Here is a 26,395-nt window from a genome sequence, read left to right on the forward strand (position 1 = left end):
GTGTAATACATGGTGTGGAGTAGTAAATAGGGTGAACTTCACAACTGGTAGGTGTCCATAGTGATAAGAACTTATACTGGAAAAGAACATTCTGGAACTTCTAAAACAACTTAGTGCAGCCTCATTTGCAGTTACAATCGTGGCAAGTTTTGGGGGCGAGACACATCAGTAAGTTGACATATTTGTCGTATTTTCATTCAGTAATGTCATACGGAATAATGTTCTGGAGTAACTCATCACTAAGAAATAAAATATTTATTGCTCAGAAATGTGCTGTAACAGTAACACATGGTGCTCAGCCACTGTTATCTTACAGACATCTGTTAAAGGGGATGGACATTCTGACTGCTCCTTCACAGTATATTTATTCCTTCATGAATTTTGTTACAAGTAATCCACTGCAGTTCAAAAGGAACAGTGATGTCGCCTATATGCTTACAATACCAGAATGAAAAATGACGTTAATTACTTCACATTAAGGATGTCTTTAGCATAAAAAGGAGTGCACAATGCTGCTGATAACTTACCCAGTGATGTAAAATTTCTGAGAGACAGGAAAGTAAAATTTGAAAAACTTAAAAAGTTTCTGTTTGATAGCTCCTTCTTTTCCTGTAATGCCTGAAAGTTGGTGGGAAGAAATTACTAAATCATATCTCTATAAGGAGGTTGTTTGTGTTGTTATCCTCAGATGATAATTACACGAAATATTTGTCCCTGAGGTACAGAATATGCGAACACCGAATAGTAGAAATGAAATTGCATCTGCTAAAAATGTTCTATTCAAAAGCGGGCCCTTCTGTAAATTGTGTTGATTGTGATCTTTCTGACTGTTGGACATTGGAAGATTTCTGTCACAGTGTGTGGAAGGGGGGAGGGGAGAATCCACTGGGGGCCTAACTGCAGAAACCCTGGGTGGTGGGGTGGGTGGCCAGTTGTGGGGTTGTGGACCACTGTGGTCTACGGCCGGACGAAGCCACTCCGTCGTTTCAGGTCCCCGGTTCAATACAGAATACACAATAATCATTGCGCCACTTCGCACTTCCGAGTACTAGATAAGTACTTAATTTCGGATTTAATCGACGACCGGTTTATATGTGCTGACAGTCATAACCTGTTTGGAACTCCGCTGACGCCAGTTCTACTTGTGTTCTGTGCCACAATAGCAGCTATGTGTGCACATACAATGTTCTTGGCCAGTGTCAGGGAGAACCAGGTAGGAGGAGGAATCTCTGTCATAGCTGCAAACTTCGCATAATTCCCACAGCCAGTAGATCTTGTATATTTAGTTAGTTGTTTATTCATATACAGGGTATTTTACAAAGATATGTTATCTTAATAAGACATAATCAAAATTTAGCAACGAAATTCAGTTAAAGCCTTGTAACTTCGTATACCCAATCGTATAATTATTTGGTTGTTGCATAAGATCGTAGCGCTTTTCCATTAAGTTTAATAAATTCAGCAGAAACACATAACAGACTTGAGTAATTAGTGATGTACACTCCTTTGGTATGTACAAGGGTGTGCCGCACTGGGGTAACTTTTTGATTCCGCTACTGTAGAAACCAAGTGATTTCGAGGCGAAGAAATCGTCGAGCCGTGTTCGGAGCGCAGTTCCTAAGAAGAGGCTATAAATGTGCTAAATGTTCAGTGTTGAAATGTTGTGGCAATCTAGAGCTAAAATAATCATAAAAACTGTGCATTGAGGTATAAGGAGTAGAAAAATGAAAACGACATAGATGGAAAAAAGTAACTAACCTGTTTATTATTTCAAACGTAATCATCATTGGTGAACCGTAAGTTTTAAATTTTCAAAATCCTTTTTTTTTAAAGAAGTTGCTTCATTTACTGGCGATTCATCAAGAACATTGACACATTTAATCACACTAGGTGAGAGTGGAAGTAGTTGCCAGGAAGTAATCGATGGAAAATTACTTTTAACAAATGTGAATTTTATTCCTAAAATCCTTTTCAAAACAGATTTAAAATTATAAGCAGAAAAGCACCCTCGAAATATCAGGTCACAGTTTTATTTAGAGGCAAAGAACAATATTAACAGTAGGAGCCTTCGGGCTGAAAAGCTTGCCTGCTCCCTTTGAACACGGCCGTAGTCATGACCGCTCACAACAACCTCTGAAAGATAACACTGGCGCAAATCTGCAACACTCCAGATTACTTCAAACAAAAATTTTTAACAACTCACACAAACATGTAAACAATGCACCCCGTAAGGGGAATGGAAATGGTACAACCTTCAAATTATTTGCCACCGAAACTGCAGTTTCTTTGTTAAGGAATCTTACGGTGGAAAGGTGCCCAGCTTATAACCTAAAATGACTATTTAAATAAAACCCATAAAATGCAGACTTACATAAAATGTACAACTTGCTCTACATTACACATATACCACCTCGCAAGATGATAGGCAACATAGAAACATACACTCCTGGAAATGGAAAAAAGAACACATTGACACCGGTGTGTCAGACCCACCATACTTGCTCCGGACACTGCGAGAGGGCTGTACAAGCAATGATCACACGCACGGCACAGCGGACACACCAGGAACCGCGGTGTTGGCCGTCGAATGGCGCTAGCTGCGCAGCATTTGTGCACCGCCGCCGTCAGTGTCAGCCAGTTTGCCGTGGCATACGGAGCTCCATCGCAGTCTTTAACACTGGTAGCATGCCGCGTCAGCGTGGACGTGAACCGTTTGTGCAGTTGACGGACTTTGAGCGAGGGCGTATAGTGGGCATGCGGGAGGCCGGGTGGACGTACCGCCGAATTGCTCAACACGTGGGGCGTGAGGTCTCCACAGTACATCGATGTTGTCGCCAGTGGTCGGCGGAAGGTGCACGTGCCCGTCGACCTGGGACCGGACCGCAGCGACGCACGGATGCACGCCAAGACCGTAGGATCCTACGCAGTGCCGTAGGGGACCGCACTGCCACTTCCCAGCAAATTAGGGACACTGTTGCTCCTGGGGTATCGGCGAGGACCATTCGCAACCGTCTCCATGAAGCTGGGCTACGGTCCCGCACACCGTTAGGCCGTCTTCCGCTCACGCCCCAACATCGTGCAGCCCGCCTCCAGTGGTGTCGCGACAGGCGTGAATGGAGGGACGAATGGAGACGTGTCGTCTTCAGCGATGAGAGTCGCTTCTGCCTTGGTGCCAATGATGGTCGTATGCGTGTTTGGCGCCGTGCAGGTGAGCGCCACAATCAGGACTGCATACGACCGAGGCACACAGGACCAACACCCGGCATCATGGTGTGGGGAGCGATCTCCTACACAGGCCGTACACCACTGGTGATCGTCGAGGGGACACTGAATAGTGCACGGTACATCCAAACCGTCATCGAACCCATCTTTCTACCATTCCTAGACCGGCAAGGGAACTTGCTGTTCCAACAGGACAATGCACGTCCGCATGTATCCCGTGCCACCCAACGTGCTCTAGAAGGTATAAGTTAACTACCCTGGCCAGCAAGATCTCCGGATCTGTCCCCCATTGAGCATGTTTGGGACTGGATGAAGCGTCGTCTCACGCGGTCTGCACGTCTAGCACGAACGCTGGTCCAACTGAGGCGCCAGGTGGAAATGGCATGGCAAGCCGTTCCACAGGACTACATCCAGCATCTCTACGATCGTCTCCATGGGAGAATAGCAGCCTGCATTGCTGCGAAAGGTGGATATACACTGTACTAGTGCCGACATTGTGCATGCTCTGTTGCCTGTGTCTATGTGCCTGTGGTTCTGTCAGTGTGATCATGTGATGTATCTGACCCCAGGAATGTGTCAATAAAGTTTCGCCTTCCTGGGACAATGAATTCACGGTGTTCTTATTTCAATTTCCAGGAGTGTATTTCAAGAATTCGGCCTTTAAGCAATAAATTCGTTGTTAACACCGAATCCGACAAACATGACAGAGGCAGCTATTAACGTACGGCAGACCGACAGACAGACAGACAGTAACTGCCTAACAAATGCGGACGAGAGACAAACAAGCAAGCTGGGGGCGAGAGACTGACCAAGAAAACAAGTAGAATGTAACAACTAGATGACAACGTATCTCCAGTCTCTTAACGTCTAATAAGCTACGATTTCTGGCGAAGATCTGGAGCAACACCCCCAAACGCTCTCCCGAACCGTCCGCTGCCAGCCGCTTCAACGGGCGCAGGAAGGCGCACCTATCTCCCGTCTCACGGTGTCGCAGCTCGCCTCGGCCAGAACAATGTCGTGGGTTGACTCCTGTTGCTCTCGTGTCGGCCGCGAAGCCACTAAGCCTCGCTATACGACGCGGCCACTGGACTCACGTGGCGACCTCACATGCGCCGACGCTCCAGGCGGACCAGTCAAATCTTGTGTCCCAGTGCGCGACCGACCAACCGATCGATCCAACCGCCAATGCCCATTGCCTGAGCAAACTCGAGCAGACTGGCGGCCTAACACATACTAGTACTCCGGACGACAGACAGATACTAACCGCCTCACCAATGCGGACGATAGACAGACCCAGACTGACATGACTGACCGACTAACCAGACTCGCCCAAGACTGACAGACTGACTAATTGCCTCCGACTGACTTCCTGACTACCGAGCTCATAGTGCCCCTTAAATGCACGTGAGCAGGCAACTTTTCCACTTTCCCACTAGAGGGAGACACCAAAGTTGTGATTGCCACAGCGGCGCCACCGCCAGAAACGGAAGGCGACTGCTTTACACTACGCGCTGCGGCGCGCTCTTCAAAACAGCAAATTTTACTACGGCTCAATGGCTGTTAATGCATTTATCCCATTGTTGATACATTCATGCCACTGTGAGACAAGACGGGCAGTACTTTCACGGAAAAATGTTTGAGTTTGCCAGAGAAATCATGATTGTATCCAGGCGTCCGAAGCAAATCGACACCAGGAATGTCTTTTTTCAGGGATCAAAAAATGTGGTAATTTCGTGCGGAGAGATCAGGACTGTATGGGTGGCCTCACATGTTTCCAAGGTTAATTTCACGACGCGGCAGGTGCTTCGCTGGGAAGCCCATACACATCATCCATACAGTCCCGATCTCTTCTGCGATTTCCATACTTGTAGAGTCCAGCAGATATACGTTCGTGACCGTTTATTTGCTTCGGGAGACGAGATGCATGCTTAGGGGACAATCATGCTCTTATCTCACAGTGGTATAGATTTATTAACAGTTATGCCGATTACTTTTGAAATAATAAACAGTTTATTTAATTTTTTCCCAACTGTCTCGTTCTCATTTCATTGCCTCTTATAAAAAAATGACAGTAGTCTATGTAAGGCGATTCTATAGAATATATGTTTTCTAATGCTTAATCCGAAAAGGGAGAAATTACATAGAATGAAATGTTTAAATATGCCACAGACAGTGTTTGGTAATACTCCAGAAGATAGACCCATTCAAATAAAGCACCTTACCGCAGTTTTTTATTCATTACAAGACAACTATAAAGGTGATAGTATGGCAGTCAGTAGATTTCTTTCTTCCTTGATTGATTACCTCCGTCGGGTAAATTAAAGAATGTGAGTGTGGTGTGGCGAGTTACGTTTATATGAGTTGTATTCCGATATTTTTTGGGTTTGAATCAAAAAGTGTGAGTGCCGTACCAACGTTCACACGTAACTGGCATTTTTATTGAAAATAAATAAGCATCCCTATCTAAGAGGAAGTAGTGGACATTGAACATACCATTCCCTTTTTTCATACTCATGTGGTGGTGATCGAAGCGAGTTACCCGTACCACACATAAATATTTGCGTCAAGTAGCCCTGGAGTTTCTTATTTTGTACGTCAAGAGCCACTGCATTTGCGTAACGTGATTGTACCATATAGCTTGTTCAACTTTTCATGAGGCAATGTCCCCTAGCACCGTTCAGAATCCATCGACAGAATTCAGAAGTTTTCCTGACGCTTGCTATCGTTCTTACTAATCTGCACTAGCTTACACTAAATGGCACTACACTAGCGACTACTCGGTGAACTTCCTCACATGGGGCTGTGGCATTAACTTAATTTTATTTCGCGTTCAAAGCTACAAATAAGTACCATACATGAATATGAAAGAACAGTAACGTTCTTTCTTGTGTCATTCCCATCACAGCCAGTCGCCAGTTCGTAGCACGAGATGCACATGTTGTCAGCACCGCAGGACATTTCCGTTCCTAAAATTCCACTGAAGACGCTATACTGCTATTGGCTCATGGCAGAAAATCGGGTCCGTCTTACCGTATTTCCGTTATTTTGCCGTATCAACAGTTTACATTTTCCTTCACCTTGGTATTTATTTTTGCTGTTTTCCGGATGAACATAATTTGAAAATACGAAACTGCTGATTTTGGGGCATAATTTGTAGGTGTGGCATATCAAGCAAAGGATCAGCAGCCTTTTGGAATTATTACAGAACTAAAATATGAATCGAAAACAAAATTATATTTTTGGCAATGGTGAGATTGCGGGGGTACGCTAGGGGATGTGTTCCCTTTAACGTTTTGTTTATATTAAAAGGCAGAAAATCTCGTTTATCAGTTACGTTATTATCGATAAACGTTACTAAAATTAGATTTCGTCTGTATCTTGGCCATTCGTAAATTGTATGTTGGTATTTCTTTCAGGAATCTTCGTAGCTAATGTCACACCATTTTAGTAATGGGACAAGAGCGTCGACCTTCACAATATTATTGAAATCACTCCACATGTGAGTGTTAAAAGCCACCGAAATAAATAATAGTCCTATGCTGTCAGATTTTAAAATACATTTCGAGAAAGCACTGTTTTCATTGTTATGCAGTGATATCCAGTATCGTTTATTCACTTCCATATTCGGTGCTGAAGAGGTTGAGGCGAAGTGTGGAATTCTATTAGTTTCACAGTAAAGATGAATAGTAACATTACGCTATATTTCTCATCCGTAGCGAACAAAAACGTTATGTTGTTTTAAAAGTGATGATGAAAATGGCAGAGCTGACGAAAGTAAAAAAAAAAAATAGTGGAAATGAAATCGCACCTGCTAAAAACGTTCCGTTCAAATGCAGGCCCCTGCTGTAAATTGTGTTGATTGTGATCTTCCTGGCTGTTGGACATTGGCAGACTTCTGTCAGAGTGGTGGCTAGTAAAAAACAAAACCTGGGATTCAAAAGTTGTAAGAAAGTTGGGTCACTAGGGACAGAAAGGGGTAAACGAGGAATGAATATTTCGCAACATTGTTCACCAATTTCAATTGGAGAAAGCAAAACAGACCAGGTGACATCTCTTCGAAAAAAACTTTTTGAACACAAAGAAGAACACACAGAAACTTCAAACCATAAAGCTTGTTTAAAAATATTATCTGCAGCAAGTGAAAAATCTTTGGAATCAGTCTGTGTTAAAGCACTGGACAATGACAAGTCAGTAACAGTTAATATTTTAAGAACTATCTACAAAGTTGCCAAAAGGAGTCAACCGTTAAGCGACTCAGTCGGAATTTGATGTTCCAAAATTATGGAATGGACATTAGTCGTATTCTTCATTCAACGTTGGCATGTGTCAACATATTAAGTCACATAGCTACAGAACTGAGAGCCAGATGATAAAAAATATAACTAAATCACATAGCAAAGTTTCCTTGATACTCGATGAAAGTTCAGCATTCAGCCAATTGTCTTCATTTATCATTTATGTTCGAACAATGCTACCTGGTATTACAGAACCAACTAGTATTTTCCTTGATTTGATTAAGATGGCTTGCACGACAGCTGCGGGCATATTGAATGCTGTAATGTATAATTTAAAGACGTAAGTTTTTCACCAAGAGATTTTGAACGAAAGTCTCGTTTCTGTTGACACCCAGGTCACGGTAGTTTTGTTGGGGAAAAGGAAAGGTGGAGTTGCCTTGCTGAAACAAGCTTTCCCTCAAATTTTAAGGTGGCACTGTGCCAGCCATAAGCTGGTACTATCTGATGGTGATATAAGAAAATGTTTTCCATAAGAAATCTGTCATATTAAATCTTTCCTGGATAAGCTCTACACCCTCTACCGTCAGTAGCCCAAATATTCCAGAGAAGTAAGAAGACATACAGAAGACCTTGAAACTGAAAATTCTTAAAATGGACAGCCTTGGGTGCTCGGTGGGTTTCCTCCAGTTTTAGAGTTGTTTCAGCGGGGCGTAGTCCCTCATTGTTAATTCACATCATTTTCACGTATACCAGAGAAAATTGCTCAGAGATATATACATTTATATAACATCATACTGTGTGTGTGCGTGTGTCTGTGTTATGACAATACATCTAAGATTAAAAACAGGGACTTTCTGAATGGGTTAGAGAAACAAAAACACGGCTAAAATCGGGTGGAATCGCACAGGAAAATATTCGGAACGGGTAAATGTTTTCTTCAGAATGGGTAATTCTACCTGGAACAAAGAAACCACCTTAGTGTGAAGCGAGGCAAAAACTTGTAGCAAGAGGACGACACAGATTGAAATAACAGGGAGATAACGAAAGAACAATCAATGTCTATGAATACTTACCTCTTTATGTTTTGGACCAAAAATAAATTTTTTGAAACTTGGGATATAAATTAATTATAACTGATTATGTATTACAGTCACAATTGTGATATAATTTCGGCTGTTAACCGTTTTGGCCGATCTTTAGATCTTTTCAGCTTCACACCGTTTCACAGTGTAACCATATTGACAAGACTGTAATAAATATTCAGTTTCAATTTCCCCAACAGTTCCTACATCTCTCTACAGGTATTATTTGTTCCCTTGTAATAGATTGTTTACTTTGTGTGGGTGTATACGCTTCATAGAAATCTTCACTGTCTGCAACACATTTACTAGCAAGAGGTTGCATCATCTCCTCGAAGAGATTGAGAAACGGATGCAGCAGTTCAGGCTGATTGAAGACACCCACGACAGTAAAATCGTCCTAAGTCCGCGTGTGCCTGGTATTGGTGAAAGGGTTGCATAATGCGTGTGGAAGTGACATCATCTTTGGTACCTGGTTACGTTCCCAGAGAACAGAAATGTGGTGCTTCCTCGACATTTGTGGATGAAAGAATTCAATGTCGCTCTATCTGTTGTGTTTTCCACTTCACCATACTCAGTGTAACGCATGCTCCCTCCCTCGTAATTACTGATGTGCTATCATTATGTTCGTAAAGGAACAAGAGCATTTTCTAATCCCTTGAATCTACTATACATCACGATGTACGCCTCGTACAGAATTTTCGGTGAAGTAGATTTTCCGGTGGTCATTTCGTACACAGCTGTACATGCGATTTTTGGGCACGAGTCATGAACGTCATTAATCAGGAAGTACCAATTCTATTTCACATTGTGTTATACGTTGCCTTTCATTACTCGTTACCGAGCGGGATAGGGCTTCTTGCCATCCTGATTTAGGTTTACCGTGATTTTCCTAAATCGCTTAAGGTAAATGCCGGGATTGTTCCTTCGAAAGGGCATGGCCCCTTTCCTTTCACATCCTTCACTAACCCGAGCTTGTGCTCCTCCCCTAATAGCCTCGTTGTCGACGGGACGTTAAAAAACTAATCTCCTCCTAGTTACTCATTATTATGTTGTCAGTACCGTCGAGAGAACGGTTCATATTCGTTCACCCATTACGGAATACTTACTATCCCGTCATGACAGCGGCCCTATCCGTAAATCCCAATATGTGGTTTAATGTCAGAGGGTAAAAAATTTCCGTTGGCAAGTCTGTCACACATAAAATATTAGGGCTAGTCGTGCTACATACGAAAAAGTATTTTTTTTTTTTTTTGTTCGAGCTACACCAGACAGGCCTCTACACCTTAAGCAGTACACACAGTTTATGAGACATTACCTCGAACCAACATCGCATGTGTAAGAAAAAAATTTACTTACATCACGATGGCCCACCCGGCTAACAGCACGGTCTAACGCGCAGTCTCCCGAGCGGGAAGGAGCGCCTGGTCCCCGGCACGAATCCGCTCTGCGGATTAGTGTCGAGGTCCGGTGTGCTGGCGAGGCTGTAGATGGTTTTTAAGGCGGTTTTCCATCTACCTCAGCGAATGCAGGCTGGTTCCCCTTATTCCGCCTCAGTTGCACTGTGTCGGCGAACTGTTCCGCAAACACTGTCTCCACTTACGCGTACACCATAATTAATCTACCACGCTAACATTTGGGGTTACACTCGTCTGGTATGAGACGTTCCCGGGGGGGGGGGGGGGGGGAGGGGGGGTCCACTGGAAGCCAAACCGCACAATAACCCTGGGTTCGGTGTAGGGTGGCGGGGTGGCGGTGGGATGGGTGGACTCCTGTGGCCTGTTGTGAGGTTGTGAACCACTGAGGTCTATGGCGGGACGAAGCCTCTCCGTCGTTAGTAGGTCCCCGGTTTCAGTACACAATACATAACGATCATTATCCACAAAAGAATCACTTGCAATATATTTCCTTGTGCAATTACCTAGTAGGAAGCAGTGAATAGGCTACGCAATTGTTTATAACATCACACTATTTGCATAAAAGTCATATCTTTCTCTTCGGGAGCCGGCCGTTGTGACCGAGCGGTTCTAGGCGCTTCATTATGGAACCGCGCGACCACTACGGTCGCAGGTTCGAATCCTGCCTCGGGCATGGATGTGTGTGATGTCCTTAGGTTAGTTAGGTTTAAGTAGTTCTACGTTCTAGTGCTCAGAGCCATTTGAACCATTTTTCTCTTCGGCCTCTAACGTGGGTTGAAAAGAACTCGTCAAAGCTGTTTGCATGGTTTAAGAAATTTGACTATCAACGAAAGTGAATTAAGGAAACAAATATCAGTGACGTAAAGATCAAATACAGTCTTACGGTATTACTATAGACATGCGTTTATCTGTTTCAGACTTTTAGTTTCAAAATGATCGTGGTAGTTCCTGTTTGCATTAGAGGAATCGTCTGTTTATTCAGAGTCAAGCTTTCATTCCGCTGTGAACACTGGATAAAATAAGCAGTCATAATAGTCGGGACTGGATATTTATTTGCCACAATGGAGGGTCTTCCAGTTTACCAATCCTAACATGCTTTATACATCAATTTAAACGTTCAGTTTCCCTATAGTTTTTGACCCCAAAAGCACTTCAGTATATTATGCTTGACGAATAAAAACCCGATTTGTCTCACTCATTTGTTTCCCTGGTAAGTAGTAATGTAATTATACACTTAACTAACGACGCTCCCTTGCATTTTCCACTTTATCTAAAGCGAAAAACACTTTTCATCTTCAGATAGGTCTCTGCAGTTGCAGCGTAAAGCACTTTGCCAGCAACTTGTTCATATTTGTGAAAAATGTCTTGCTGTTTTTGTGCTCATCACTTATGGAAATAAAAGGTACGCAGACGTATGGGACAGGTAGTAAATAGCAAATACAAATGGCGTCGACGGTAGTGGAAGGGCTACTTCATAAATGTGCTTGTTAACTTATAGGCGAGAGTTGCCAGTATCCTGGATCAGCCGTGCAATCTCACTGTAACTCGCAGCAACAGAAAGTTGAGCTCATTGTCAGTGAGAGATGAAACCTAAATGCGACGTGTCCCTTGTTACAGTCGGTTAGGGAGACACCAGTTCCTGCTGAATGTTAAACAAGAGAGTTTTGTATCTAATGAGCCCAACAGTATATTGAAGGGACTAACTCCTACGCAAAGGAAATGATTATGACAGTGAATTACGTATGCAATCGCTCCTTCACCTAGTACTTTTAACAAGCCCGTATTGATACGGCTAGTGAAATCTGAATGTCTATAGCATCTTATGTCAGTACAAAAGTTAAACTAATATTCAGATTTATTATGAGTATATCAAAACACTTCGTACGAAATATCCTTTAATACATTTTATGCACCAAGCAGCTTTATAAAATACGAAATGTAACTATGTTATAAGGAAGTCTAATGTTGGCAAAATCACGTTAGGCGTTCACTTCATTTGATGTTGGTTCGACTCAGGAGGATGTGTCACACTATCGCGTTTGGATATATCGCCTACCTGATGCGTACAGCTTGGTTTCCTCTTACTTTCAAATTGCTGATTGATAGTCTTTAAACGTACACTGTCCGAGCTGATTCTATACAACAATGTTACCTACAAAAGCGCACGAAGGAAGGAAACACTGCCAAGAGAATAGAGCTTGGTTGACCTGATTTCCGCTTTTCAAGACAATTTATGTAACTTCGCCCTTGTGTGTACCTTTCTAAAAGGGCCCAATTAAGTTGCAACCGCAAATAAGCGTCGACTGAGAGAGCGGGGAAAGCGAAAGCACAAATATTAGCTGTGCGAAAGCTGCAGAGGTTTCTGTGCCGGAACCTGTAGCAAACGGCTTCATCGCTAAATGAATTTATCGGAGAGACTTAAACTCGGGATAGGTTTGAAGTTGGGGAGTCGTGCGGTAGAAATTGCGGTAAGTACAGGAGAACGGGGGCCAGTGACCCCACATTTAATCTGTTTGCTATGTTCCGATCTTCAGTAGCGAAGTCGGCGGTTGAAAAGAACCTGCTCAGCCTGTGAGAGAGGGGATGTGATAAACACGTGCCCAGTAATAGCCAAAGGCACGACTCGGTGTTTACTGCCCACCGCATCGAAAAGCAACACTATCCAGGTACACAGAATCCTGCGGGAAGAACAACAGTTCTGTCACGTTATGTATACAGATGAAAACCGTCAGAAAGAGCGATCATTGTGCCTTACCACTCTGCCCATTCTCGTGTTTGCTTCAACTTACTTATTACAAAAACTGATCCGCGGAGCTCTCCGAGATGAAAGGATCTCTTGTAATTCGATGACGATCAGTTAAACGTTTCTTGACCAATACCTGCTCTGAACGCATGAACGAGTATGTACAAACAACTATGCCACAGGTGAAAAGATTACATAGCTAACACATAATAAGGAATAACAAGTACGTGTAAAACTTCGCATATAGAGGTGCAAACTTCATTAATAGAATGTAATTTGATATTGTCAGATTTGAGCAAGTTATTTATTTAATTCGCAACTGTCTTGATTGCATTTCTTGGATTGATTACCATTAACCGATTAGGACTCTTAGTCATCATCAGGAGAAAAAAATTTAAAAAAACGAAAATTCAAAATTATTTTCCAAAAGAGTTGTGTTTATGTCATGTTGTGGGTCTTTTTTTAATTTCAATACAGAGCTACATTCACTGTTATGGCTGTGCTTCTCAGAAGCGATATGCGGGTTACTCACTCCAATATGACACAGGCTCAAGACAACTGGTCCAGGAGTGTGGGTGAGTTTCAGTCGGTGGGAGGTTCTGTCCTTGAGCTAAGACAGACCGTAGAAACTCCTGTACAAAATTGACGACGCTGTGCATAGCTTTAGGTGATAATAATGAATGAAAAATGAATGACTGAATGGATAATTTTTAAAAACTCTAGAGTGGCCGAACTTGGAATTCTTTGTCATAGTGACGTTTAATGTTTGCAAAATTATTTATTAAAAATAATTTGTGGTAGAAAATAAATGAATCAAATAAAAGTAGTGAATATCAAAATAATTCAAATGGCTCTCAGCACTATGGGACTTAACGTCTGAGGTCATCAGTCGCCTAGAACTTAAACCTAACTAACCTAAGGGCATCACACACACCCATGCCCGAGGCGGGATTCGAACCTGCGACCGTAGCTGTCACGCAGTTCCAGACTGTAGCGTCTAGAACCACTCGGCCACCAAGGCCGGCCTAGTGAATATCGGTATAGATGGCCGATGTCTGACAGAAACGAACTCTGCGCGGCCAAGTGAGAAACTGCTAGATCGATGCTCGGTGATGTGAAGATATGTCCCCTTACCGAACGATTCAGTTACATTTTTCTAGTTAATAATCACAGAAATGTTAAAAGGGCCACAGGAAGCGTTTAATTTGTTATTAAATGATTTTCAAGCAAAGACACTGACACAAGGAACGACATTCACAGTACTCGATATTATGATACACGTCGCCACAGTTGCACTGATTTATGGTTTTTTACAGACCCTCACGGGGCATTAATTTTATCATATCATCGGATATGTTTTCCTTATTTTACAGAAGTGAGTGAATGAACGTACCTTTTGTTCACGAACACCAAAAGAGAGACGCCGCGGTACCGTCTAACCAGCATGAGAAAGTCGATAACTTTCGCTCTAAAAACTTTGTAGTAACCAACTGAATGTCTTCATTGTTGCTCTTCAATTAGAGATGTCAAACACACAACTTCCACTACTCTTCTCCAATAACAAAAATGTGAACATAATCTTAATGACAATAACAGTGATTCCATCGACTACGCTTAATTTCAGTTTTGAAACTGCGGTCTGTCTAGCAGAATTCCAATCGGGACAACGAAAAATATGTAGACATGTAGACATGACGTAAAAGGCCTCTATTGCAACAACGCATGAACTACAGACTGTTAGAATTTACTCTGGTAGTTTATCTAACGTAATATCCACCCCCCCCCCCCGCAATGTGAAACTTCACATAGGGAATGACTTACAAAGTTACCATATTTAATGCAATTGAGAGGTGGCTGCCTTCGCTGGCTAGCCAAATCCCACCCTTAAGAGGAGATAGAACTAGTCAAGGCAATAATGGCAGATAGGATGTAACAGCTGCACAGAGAATCATAGTCTAATTTTGCAGTAGTTGCAGAGGCTGTACTAGTTATCTATGCTTGCTCTTTATATATTGGAATTCTGTAACTGGTGGTATAAAAGACAGATGCTGGGTCATTAGGGGCAGACAAGCACGAGGCAGCGAAGTGGAATAGTAACTTTTACATTTCGGTCCAGGAACGCAGAGAGGAGTTCACGACTAGGATTCGGTCTGGGGACAAAAAGAAAGACCGGTTTTTAACATTTGGACGGCGTAGACGGAAGAGAGCTGACGTGTAACATCCCACGGTGGCCGAGTACGTCAGTGATATCGCACATGGCCGGTGGTGATAGAGGGCCACCTCGAGTATTGCGGTTCGACGACAGCTGGCACAGCTCGTGGTAAAAGTGCATTGCTACAGCAACATGTCCGGGACGGAGAGGCACAACGACTGTTCCGTTCGAACAGAAGCGGTGGCGTCCAGGACGGTCGTTCTGTCCCAGTAAGAGAAATCACTGCTTACCTAATATACAACCTCGCGCGTCTGTAATTACACTACTGACCATTAAAATTGCTACACCAAGAAGAAATGCAGATGATAAACTGGTATTCATTGGACAAATATATTGTACTAGAACTGACATGTGATTACATTGCCGGCCGAAGTGGCCGTGCGGTTAAAGGCGCTGCAGTCTGGAACCGCAAGACCGCTACGGTCGCAGGTTCGAATCCTGCCTCGGGCATGGATGTTTGTGATGTCCTTAGGTTAGTTAGGTTTAACTAGTTCTAAGTTCTAGGGGACTAATAACCTCAGCAGTTGAGTCCCATAGTGCTCAGAGCCATTTGAACCATTTTTGTGATTACATTTTCACGCAATTTGGGCGAGAAATCAGTACCCAGAACAACCACCTCTTGCCGTAATAACAGCCTTGATGCGCCTGGGCATTGACTCAAACAGAGCTTGGATGGCGTATACAGGTACAGCTGCCCATGCAGCTTCAACACGATACCACAGTTCATCAAGAGTAGTGACTGGCGTATTGTGACGAGCCAGGTGCTCGGCCACCATTGACCACACGTCTTTAATTGGTGAGAGATCTGGAGAATGTGCTGGCCAGGGCAGCAGTCAACATTTTCTGTAGCCAGAAAGGACCTCACAGGACCAGCAACACGCGGTCGTGCATTATCCTGCTGAAATGTAGGGTTTCGCAGGGATCGAATGAAGGGTAGAGCCACGGGTCGTAACACATCTGACATGTAACGTCCACTGTTCAAAGTGCCGTCAATGCGAACAAGAAGTGACCGAGACGTGTAACCATTGGCACCCCATACCATCACGCCGGGTGATACGCCAGTATGGCGATGACGAACACACGCTTCCAATGTGCGTTCACCGCGATGTCGCCAAACACGGATGCGACCATCATTATGACGTAAACAGAACCAGGATCATCCAAAAAACGACGTTTTGCCATTCGTGCACCCATGTTCGTCGTTGAGTACACCATCGGAGGCGCGCCTGTCTGTGATGCAGCGTCAAGGGTAACCGCAGCCATGGTCTCAGAGCTGATAGTGCATACTGCTGCAAACGTCATCGAACTGTTCGTGCAGATGGTTGTTGTCTTGCAAACGTCCCCATTTGCTGACTCAGGGATCGAGACGTGGCTACACGATCCGTTACAGCCATGCGCATAAGATACCTGTCGTCTCGACTGTTAATGATAGGAAGCCGTTGGGATCCAGCACGGAGTTCCGTATTACTCTCCTGAACCCACCGATTCCATATTCTGCTAACAGTCATTGGATCTCGACCAACGCGAGCAGCAATGTCGCGATACAATAAACCGCAATCGCGATAGGCTACAATCCGACCTTTATCAAAGTCGGAAACGTGATGGTATGTATTTCTTCTCCTTACACGAGGCATCGCAACAACGTTTCACCTGGCAACGCCGGTCAAGTGCTGTTTGTGTATGAGAAATCGGTTGGAAACTTTCCTCATGTCAGCACGTTGTAGGTAGCCTTGTGAGAATGCTCTGAAAAGCTAATCATTTGCATATCACAGCATCTTCTTCCTGTCGGTTAAATTTCGCGTCTGTAGCACATCATCTTCATGATGTAGCAATTTTAATGGCCAGTAGTGTATGATAGGATCGGGAGAAATCCTGATTGATATCCTTACTCGTCTCTGAATCTTGCCAACCAATTAAGATTGTTGTCAATGTCACCCCTTATATATTACGGGTACTGTGAATCACAAATGTTCAATCCTTGCAAACCCCAAAGTTGTTAATATAATAAATTCCGAATATCGTAATTTACTATTTTTCCCTCATAGCTAGTGAATCCCATGTCACAGTAAAGATGTAATACACTCGAAATTCACTCCTTATGGCCCCTACGTGACATCGCGTTATCCAAAACCCATTACGTAACTTCGCTAATCAGCACTGCGCTCTGAAATCAGCCACTGGAATCAGACGGTGGAATTTTATATATCTAGGGGAGGCCAAAGACAGCAATGTATAGCGGCACATTCCAAGGAATCATTACAGAGTCATCAGTTAGCCCTCATTATGGCCAAATGCCGTGCCTGCTCACGTGTCGTACTGCAAGAATGGAACAGTTATGTTCCTAGAGCGTGTGTGACCCTGCTTGTCTTAAGTCTGCAGAAGCACAATTCAAAACATTATTTATCTTTAAGTTATTATAACATAAGCATTACTTTTCATTTTTTGAAAGATAATAAATTACTGTTGTGAGTATTTGAAGAAAGATAAACGGGGACGATCTGTCAGCTGAGACAAAAGGAATATGTTAGTTCACTACTGTAATTAGGACCATACAAAATTGTACACGTAATATCCGTCCCTTTCAACTGCCGGCACCGTGGAACGAAGGTCTGTATACCTGCACGAACGAAGTCACGAACAGCACGTTTGAGCCATGTATAGCAGCCATTACAAAGGAGTTGCCATCCTCAAATCTCGATCCGCAAAGCAATTCCATTAGTTCAGCGAGGAGGAGGTATTCACACTTTGCCAGATCAGGGCGGTATGTTGGGTGTTTCAGAGTGGTACGGCGAGGCTTTGTCGTCTCATTGGTGGTTTTCTCACTGAGATATGACAGGGTGTTATCGCGAAACACCAAAGCATCGTGTTTTTGACTAAGTTGTCCTAACCGATGCGTTCGTCGTACGTTCCCCCACATTGATTTATTTAGCTATTTTACGCAATGTTACTTGTCTGTTAGCACTGACTATTCTACGCAAACGCAACCAGCCGATGTGTTGTCCGTCGTGAGAAGCAAAGCTTGAAATTCCCTGTTCTCGGCCCACTCTTGACATTGTGGATCTCGGAATACTGAATTCTCTAATGATTTCCGAAATGGAGTGTCCCACAGTCTAGCTCCAACCACCGTTCCGCGTTCAAAGTCTGTTAATTGCCGTCGTGCGGTCACAATCATATCGGAAACCTTTTTACAAGGACCACCCGAGTACAAATTACACGTTTCGTACCCATACAACCGCCATCTTTATATTTGCATATCGCTACCCCATGACTTCTTATCACCTCAGTATGCCTCCCCAACGCATCCCACAAGTGCCTGATGGGAATTAAGTCGTCGGTACGGTCAGTCGAGTCCATTCGCCGAATATCCTCTCGTTCCAAAGGTCTTCTTTCTGCGAAGTTCGATGTGGTCGCGCATTGTCATCCATAAAAGTGATGTCAGTGCCGAATGCACCCCTGAAAGGGGGTACAGGGGTACAAGGGATGGTACACAGTGTCAAAGTAACACTGACCGGTGTGTTTACCGTATTCAAAAATTTCGAGGTCTGTGACTTCATGCAACTTAACCTTCTCACACTGTAGGACCAGGACCCGCAATACGATGATGTTCGATAAATTTCCTTGGTGCATTATCGAGTATGATCGTTTTAGTGGTTCACGTGTTATGATGTTGCACGGGCGTAGTGTCCTCCAAGTCTATGACATGGTACACTCACCGGTCAGCGTTACTGCGACGCTGTACTGTATGGCCATGTGTGTCTTTTCAGGTGTGCATTAGGCCCTGATTTTAATTTAATGGATAACAATGCACGACTGAATTGCAGATACACGTCTGCACTCCGTCATCAGGCCATAAGTGGCTCATCGGGATCATCCGACCGCCGTGTCATCCTCAATGAGGATGCGGATAGGAGGGGCGTGTGGTCAGCACACCGCTCTCCCGGTCGTTACGATGGTTTTCTTTGACCGGAGCCGCTACTATTCGGTCGAGTAGCTCCTCAGTTGGCATCACGAGGCTGAGTGCACCCCGAAATATGGCAACAGCACATGGCGGCCGGGATGGTCACCCATCCAGTGCCGGCCATGCCCGACAGTGCTTACCTTCGGTGATCTGACGGGTACCGGTGTATCCACTGCGGCAAGACCGTTGCAGATACACATCTGGGGCATGTTTTATTAAATTCACCAGGTTAGTAACAACAAACTAAACGGAAATCGTGCGTTACCTTAACCTCGTACAGTTTTGCGATGCTTTCATATTAGCGAAGTTTCTAAATTTCAGGCAAAATCTTTTATTAGCCGTAACTCCGTAACTAAACATTTGCGGATCTATGTTTATATGAACTTTTTTCTTTAGTTTTACTTGTAGAGTAACGTATTAAAATATATGTATATCTTCGTGAGTCACCCTGTGTAAAGCGTGCCGGGTGACGTGGAGAACAGGGCAGTCGTTGACGTAATGCAGGAATGGGGCGATTTGTCTGACGTCCAAAACACATAAAAGGCATAGTCATGGTTTTCGGGGCAATGGTGGAAGAATTTCCGAAGCGGCTAAGTTTGTAAACTGTTCGCGTTGATGGCAAAACGAAGCTACACAAAACTGGTGCGGAGGCAACTGTGGTGCAGCACGGACCATAGATGACAGGGGTGAACGACCGCAGCGGAGATGTACGTGGGGGAAAAGACGTGCAAGTGACCGCCCAGAGAACCAATGGGCTACCAGTAGTGTTCAGCGAACGTTGCTGCGTATGGGCCTCAGCATCATTGACATGGCTTATGCGTCCACGGTGGCTGCTTTTCGCAGCTAGATGTCCACTTAATGGCGACAGGTGGTCTTTTCATAAGAATCACGTCTGAAAGAAAACTTCCTACAACAATCGTCGGAAGACTCCAGGCCGGAGGAGGAAGCGTTATGGTCTATGGGATGTTATCGTGGCGTTCCCTGGATGATCTCATCATTTCGGAAGGTATAATGGAACGACACAGGCATGCATCCATCGTCGGGGACCATGACAAACTCCACATGCCGTATGTTTCTCCTCGGCAAGATGGCATCCACAAGCAGGACAATGCAATATGTCACACAGCTTGCAGTGTAACTGTGTAATTCTAAGAGCATCGTTATGTGTTTACTGTCCTTCTCTGGCCATCTCGATAGGGTTGTTCGCGCTATGTATCCTCAACCGAGAAATCTAGCGCAGCTGGCCACGGTAATGCAGTTTGTGAGGCTCCAGACTCCTATCGGTACATTCCAGAACCTCACTCTCTTCCGGAACGTCTTGTAGCAGTCCTCTTTGCAAATGACGGTTATTCGGGCTTTTGGGGGGCGGTCACGTGGGTGGACACTGAATAAGCGTCCTACCATGTGGATAATCTACTTGGACGAAGGTTAGATTTTCAACCATTCATGAGACAATTTTTACGTTTACAGGTATCCTGTACGAATCATACGAAGCGTGTGGCAGAGTATATCTTTCCTTGCACCATATATTAAGGTTTCTTCTCGTTTCATACACGCATGGAGTAGAGAAATGACATCTATCTTTATATTTTTGCACTTTTCCGATGTAAAATCGAAAGCGTGATATAACCCCTAGCTAAGTAAGCGCCTCTTTCGCGTCCCACAAGGGAAGGTGCTGTCTCTGTTCAGCCGGCGGCCCGGACTAGCTCGCCCTCGGTCATTGATCACCGATAGCTGGAGGACAGCCATCCCAGGACTAGCACTGGAAGTTACGTGGTATGTGGACGCTACGAGCAACTGCTAAAATTGAATAGCATTTTGATCGAGTCAGTGTTGCCAGTCTGCTAGGGCTAATTTACACTGGTTAATTAACTGTAAATTCTGATATTACTGGTATTTGTATTATGGGCATTAGGGAGCGGTCAAAGTATAATTTTCTAAAAAAAAAAGAACTCTCTATAGCCAAGATCGCACAATTCTTCTGAAGCAAAGTCTGTCGAAACCGGTTATCGAAATTAAAGTAATATTTACGCGTTCTTAGCTATAGAAAGTTTTTTACCAAGTGAAACAGAATCACAATATGAGAAAATTCATTAAAATTATAATTCTCTGTCTAAAGTTTGGTCTTTCATTGCTGGAGACGGCATCAGAGGCTTTAACGACTCAGAAAGCAGTTACAGGCTCAAAAAAGCTGATCAAGAAGATCTGTTTATATGTATCTACATAACGGTCGGTTCAGGACGTCATCAGACTGTTGTCTAAGATCGCGGTGTCGCGCCGATGTATGCTAAACAAAACAATCATCGCCAGCTGTTCTGCACTAAAGTCCTAGACACGTCAGCGTACTTCGTGATCTTAGGCTGCAGTCAGATGACGTCACGAAAAGACCTTTGCGGCTTGTCGAGCTTGTTTCAGCCTGCATCTTATTTCTGAATTGTTAAAGCTTGTGATGATGTCTCCCGCACTGAAAGAACGAACATTGGAAATAACGAAAATACCGGCAGTGAAACCCTGCATTCTACTTTTATTTCTGTCTATCGGGTTTGAGCCCTGATCATGATTTATGAACATTGTTTGAGTCGCTTCTGTAATCTATTGTGTACTCAGCACACAAGCTCAGTTTTCCTATCTTGGTTGAAGCCACGTGCGCGGCCTCGCTCAGATTTTATTAATACACTCTTGTATGGAAGTAGCCTCAGTAACATCAATCCAGAATCGTGCTATTTTCGTTGCTGAAGGTTTATGTCTGTCTGTACCACAGCTACTTCTGTCTGTCGGATTCGAGCTCGCTTTGTAATTTATGAGCATTATTTGCTTTGGTACTCAGGGTTAACTTTACTTCTTGTTGTTGATGCCGGCTGGGCGTTGTTCTTTAAATTTTGTTTACATATTTTTCATTGTTGCCCATCTGTTTTGCAGCGATTTTTTACAGTTGGGGATGCGACAAATATCCAATAGGGAACAAGCGATAATACTGCATAACTGGAACAGTAGTGCAGTAGATCATTTAATGAAACGTCATCAGATGGTGAATGAATAACTTTAATACTATGCGTTTCGGGATAACCGATCATCAGATATGTGTAAAACAGAGGATATACAATCATAAGGAAAAGCAACAGCACAGACTCAAAAATATCCACAGCAGAAGGATACATACCAAATACATCGAGTTGTGCAGATGAACTAATGTTCTACATGACACTTAGATAACTGTCAGAGGCACAGTGGCAAAATCACCACGAAACAAATTTTTGCCGTTAGTTGGCGCAGCCTTGGAGGCGCTACCTGGCGTCAAGTGAAAAATGACTATTAATGTGCTACCCTTTTTAAAAAAAATTACATGAACTCATGTAGACAGAAAGATCAAGCCGACAACATAAATATACAAATAACTCTATTGATGGCTTATAGTGTCAACCTGGCAGACAAACATTTTAAAATAAATTTACATATGTAAAATAACAAAAAAAAACATGAAATAGAAACTTTATAGACGTTTACAATGACCTCGTTCTACTATGACAAGAACTGGGACTTAGGATCCACATAACAACTTCAGAAATTAAATACAGGATTACTGATGGCTTCAGAGCGCCAATACAACAAACATACAGACAGGAATAATTTTATTTTACATAAGTAAAATAATGAGTTTCACTTTTTTAATAATCAGACGTATTATCAGACGTATTATAAAAAAAAAGATGGGTCATGAAAAAAAATAAAATCACAATTTAATGTTTACGCTTATTATTTTGGTGCTCTAATATATGGACTGTGAAAGGATGGCGAGACTAAAATCGTTAAAATAACACTGTTCTCAGACAATCCGACCCCGATGTTCATCGCCACCGATTTTGCGACGTTGATACGACTACCAGTGGCCATGCCATATTTCGCTATCCAATTCAGTGCGCTAGCGGTGTCGTCACCGTTGCGGATGACAATTACCAGGTCGTCAGCGTACGCTTTACATCGGAAAGTGTGGCCTCGTAACGTCATACCCGTTAGTCGTTGGCGCAGGCCGCAGAGGAGTGGTTCCATGGCAACAGCGTTAAGTAAAGTGGACAGAGGGCAGCCTTGGCGTATCGATAGAGAAATGGTGAGGGGCTGCGAAGGTCGGCCGTTGACGATCACCTTGGACGTCGCGCCACGGAGTAGTCGCATGACGACAGTGACGAATGGCTGTGGGTACCGATTATGTTGGAGGACCGCTTCCAAATAGTCGTGGTCCACTCGGTCGATTGCCGCCAGTGCACCCTTCAGACGACATGCCCTCGCCAGTGAGATCAAGTCACGATATTCACTGAGTGCCGTTTGTATATTATTGTCGTCTCCTAATGACGTTTTGATCGGGTGAGATAATATGTCGTAAGGTCTGGCGTATCCGCGCCGCCAACAGTCGAGAAAAGATCTTAAAGTCGCAGTTCAATAGCGTCAACGGGCGGTAGTCCTGCAGTCGTGAGCCACCGGACGGTTTGTGAATAGGAATAATCATCCCTTCCACAAGGGCCGCAGGGAGCGGCACTTCCGGGGATAGTCGATCGCGACAGATGTCCGTCCATTGGGAGGCTAATAAATATTGAAAAGTCCGGTAAAATTCCAAGGGAAGGCCATCAGGACCCGGAGACTTGTTGACAGCTCCTTTTCTAATGGCGTCGATCACTTCTTCTTCTGTAATTTCTTCCATCAAGGCCGCTTCCATTGCCGGGGTGACGGTGCCGTAAATCGTCTGAGAGACGTCCTCCAGTGCTGTCGGATCAGCGGTCTGAGCGGAATAGAGTTGGGAATAATGAACGTAGAACGCTGTGTTTATGTCTTGTTGCGTGGTGAGGCGACGACCGTCCTCCGTGTCGATGAAGCGTATCAGCGCACGTTGGCGTCGTTTACGTTCACGAAGGACGCGGAACATTGACGGGCGTTCGCTCGGTATCCGATCCTGCGTCCTCGAGCGGATGGCTACCCCCTCTAGGTGGCGTCGCATATGAGCGGTGATCTGAGCCTTAGCACGGTGGACCGCCGTTTGTCGTTCCGGAGACGGCGCCATAGCATCGCAGTCGCGCAGTACCCTGAAGTAAAAGCCGAGTGTATGTCTACGCCAAGCAGCGTGGTCGTGACCGTAGGTTATCAACGTTCGCCTCAGTGCCGGTTTGGCGCCATCCAACCACCAGCGGATCGTTGTGGGATATGCATGGAGGCGATTTTCACACGAATGCCACGTATCCTCAACGGCTTGGCGGCAATACGGGTACGACAGGTGAGCGATGATTAATTTCCAAGGGCTGCGGCTTCTCCACACTTGTTGCCGCCGCGGGGTGCTGGCACAAATGTAAGCTGAGCTGTAAGATCCGAGAAGGCTGCAGGCCACAGTTCCGCATCCTGTGTTCCAGCGGCGAGAGAGCGTGAGACACAAATCCGATCGATACGACTGGAAGAGTGACTCGTGAAGTGTGTGAATCCCGGTCGGTGGCCGTGAAGATATTCCCAAGTGTCCACCATCTGCAGGTCCCGAATTAGCGTCTCGAGTTCCGGGCACGGATTATGTCGTGGGAGTTGGTCTCTGGGCGCCAGTACGCAATTGTAGTCACCTCCAAACACCAGACGGTCGTGGCGGCCTTGAAAGAGCGGGGCGACGTCTTCCACAAAGAATCGTGAACGTTCGCGACGTTTGTCCGTCACGGAAGGTGCGTAGATATTGATAAGGCGGACACCCAGTACTGTGAGTGCCATTACTATCTGAGCTACCCAAGCACGACTCACGCCCCGTCCTCACAGCTTTACTTCTGCTAGTATCTCGTCTCCTACCTTCCAAACTTTACAGAAGCTCTCCTGCGAACCTTGCAGAACTAGCACCCCAGAAAGAAAGGATATAGCGGAGACATGGCTTAGCCACAGCCTGGGGGATATTTCCAGAATGAGATTTTCACTCTGCAGCGGAGTGTGCGCTGATATGAAACGTCCTGGCAGATTAAAACTGTGTGACGTACCGAGGCTCGAACTCGGAACCTTTACCTTTCATGGGCAAGTGCTCTACCAGCGAAAGGTCCAGAGTTTGAGTCTCGGTCCGGCACACAGTTATAATCAGCAAGGAAGTTTCAGATTCTACAAATATTTGTAGACTGCTTTTTATTTTCAGAGCCTTAGAAAGAGATTGTTATGCGACTTCAATTGCTGAAATGTTATCTTGATTTTCTCATTGAAACTGGCTGTAAATATCTCATCAGTAGCAACCTGTAGCACACAAAAATTGCATATTTTGAAAAGAGAATAACATTTCTCGTTAACTTAAATTTTCATGCTTTATGTTCCAATGAATGACTTTTGGAGAGTTGAGAGCATGTATTTGAATTAACACTACAAGTTTTTGTTAATTGATCTCGTGTTCTTAAATTGTTTTCCCATTAGGTATTAATAAAAATCTTCATACGAATTGTGATCAGCCCTTATTTGACCTATATACTTATATGGATATGGTGTCTGTTCTTTCTGACACGCTGGTCGGTGTGGTCGAGCTGTTGTAGGCGCTTCAGTCTGGAACCGCGCAACCGCTACGGTCGCAGGTTCGAATCCTGCCTCGGGCATGGATGTGTGTGATGTCCTTAGGTTAGATTTAAGTAGTTCTAAGCTATAGGGGACTGATGACCTCAGATGTTAAGTCCCATAGTGCTCAGAGCCATTTGAACCATTTTTTTTTTCTTTCGGACATGTCAGAAAGTACAGACACCATATCCATATAAGTATATAGTTCTGGAAACGCCGGCCATGACCTTCTTCTTCTGTGCGGATGCACACATATTCCCCGAACTCTTACGGGACTTGGTAAGAATCTCTTCCACGAGTAATGAGTGTCTTGGGGTGGAACACTACGAATGTAGTGTGTGGATATAACAAGGTGAGAATGTGGTTCTCGCGGGAGGCGTGCGCGAGATAGTCCCTGCAGTCGCGCTATCCGCTGTGCCCCCGGTGGCTCAGTTTACGCCTACACAAGTACAAGGATTGGTATGCCAATTTCCTAGTAACGGTTTTTGCGGACCCGCCATATACTTGGGGTGTGTGCCGGGTGCGCAAAGATGAGCGGCGGTGCTGTCGTTGTGAAACCGACCAAGTAAAGTGATCAGCTATGGACACTATGCGAGTATGCGACCTAGGAAAAACTAACGCTTGCACAGTTCGCAAATGGATGTACTTCAAATTTTGTTTTCATATCTATAAATACATTTTTTAGCGTGCCGGAGGTGGCCCCACTATAATTTTGTTGTTATTTCATGCTGCATGGTAGGATGGCAGCGAGGTTCCTTCCGGGACAGTTATCATGTGTCAGGATGTACTATGTTTATTTTGTGAATAATAAAGGTTTCTGTTTCTCCTACCTTCCTTAATAAAAAAAACCTCATTCCTGGAAAAAAAGTGGTTCCCTTGTAAAAGAAAAAAGACGGGTGGAACGTCAGCCATGTAAGCAGGAGATCCCGGGTTCGAGTCCCGGTCGGGGCACACATTTTCACCTGTCCCCGTTGATATATATCAA

At 44.3% G+C, this 26,395-nt stretch overlaps 1 protein-coding gene across 1 annotated transcript in view; it reads right to left on the bottom strand.

The window, feature by feature from the left end:
- Positions 1–26,395, bottom strand: part of LOC126235131 (guanylate cyclase 32E) — a 954,039-nt gene that overhangs the window by 730,453 nt on the left and 197,191 nt on the right. The window lies entirely within an intron of this gene.

This window comes from Schistocerca nitens, chromosome 1 (genome assembly GCF_023898315.1).
Source record: "Schistocerca nitens isolate TAMUIC-IGC-003100 chromosome 1, iqSchNite1.1, whole genome shotgun sequence".
In the NCBI taxonomy this organism is placed as follows: Eukaryota; Metazoa; Arthropoda; class Insecta; order Orthoptera; family Acrididae; genus Schistocerca; species Schistocerca nitens.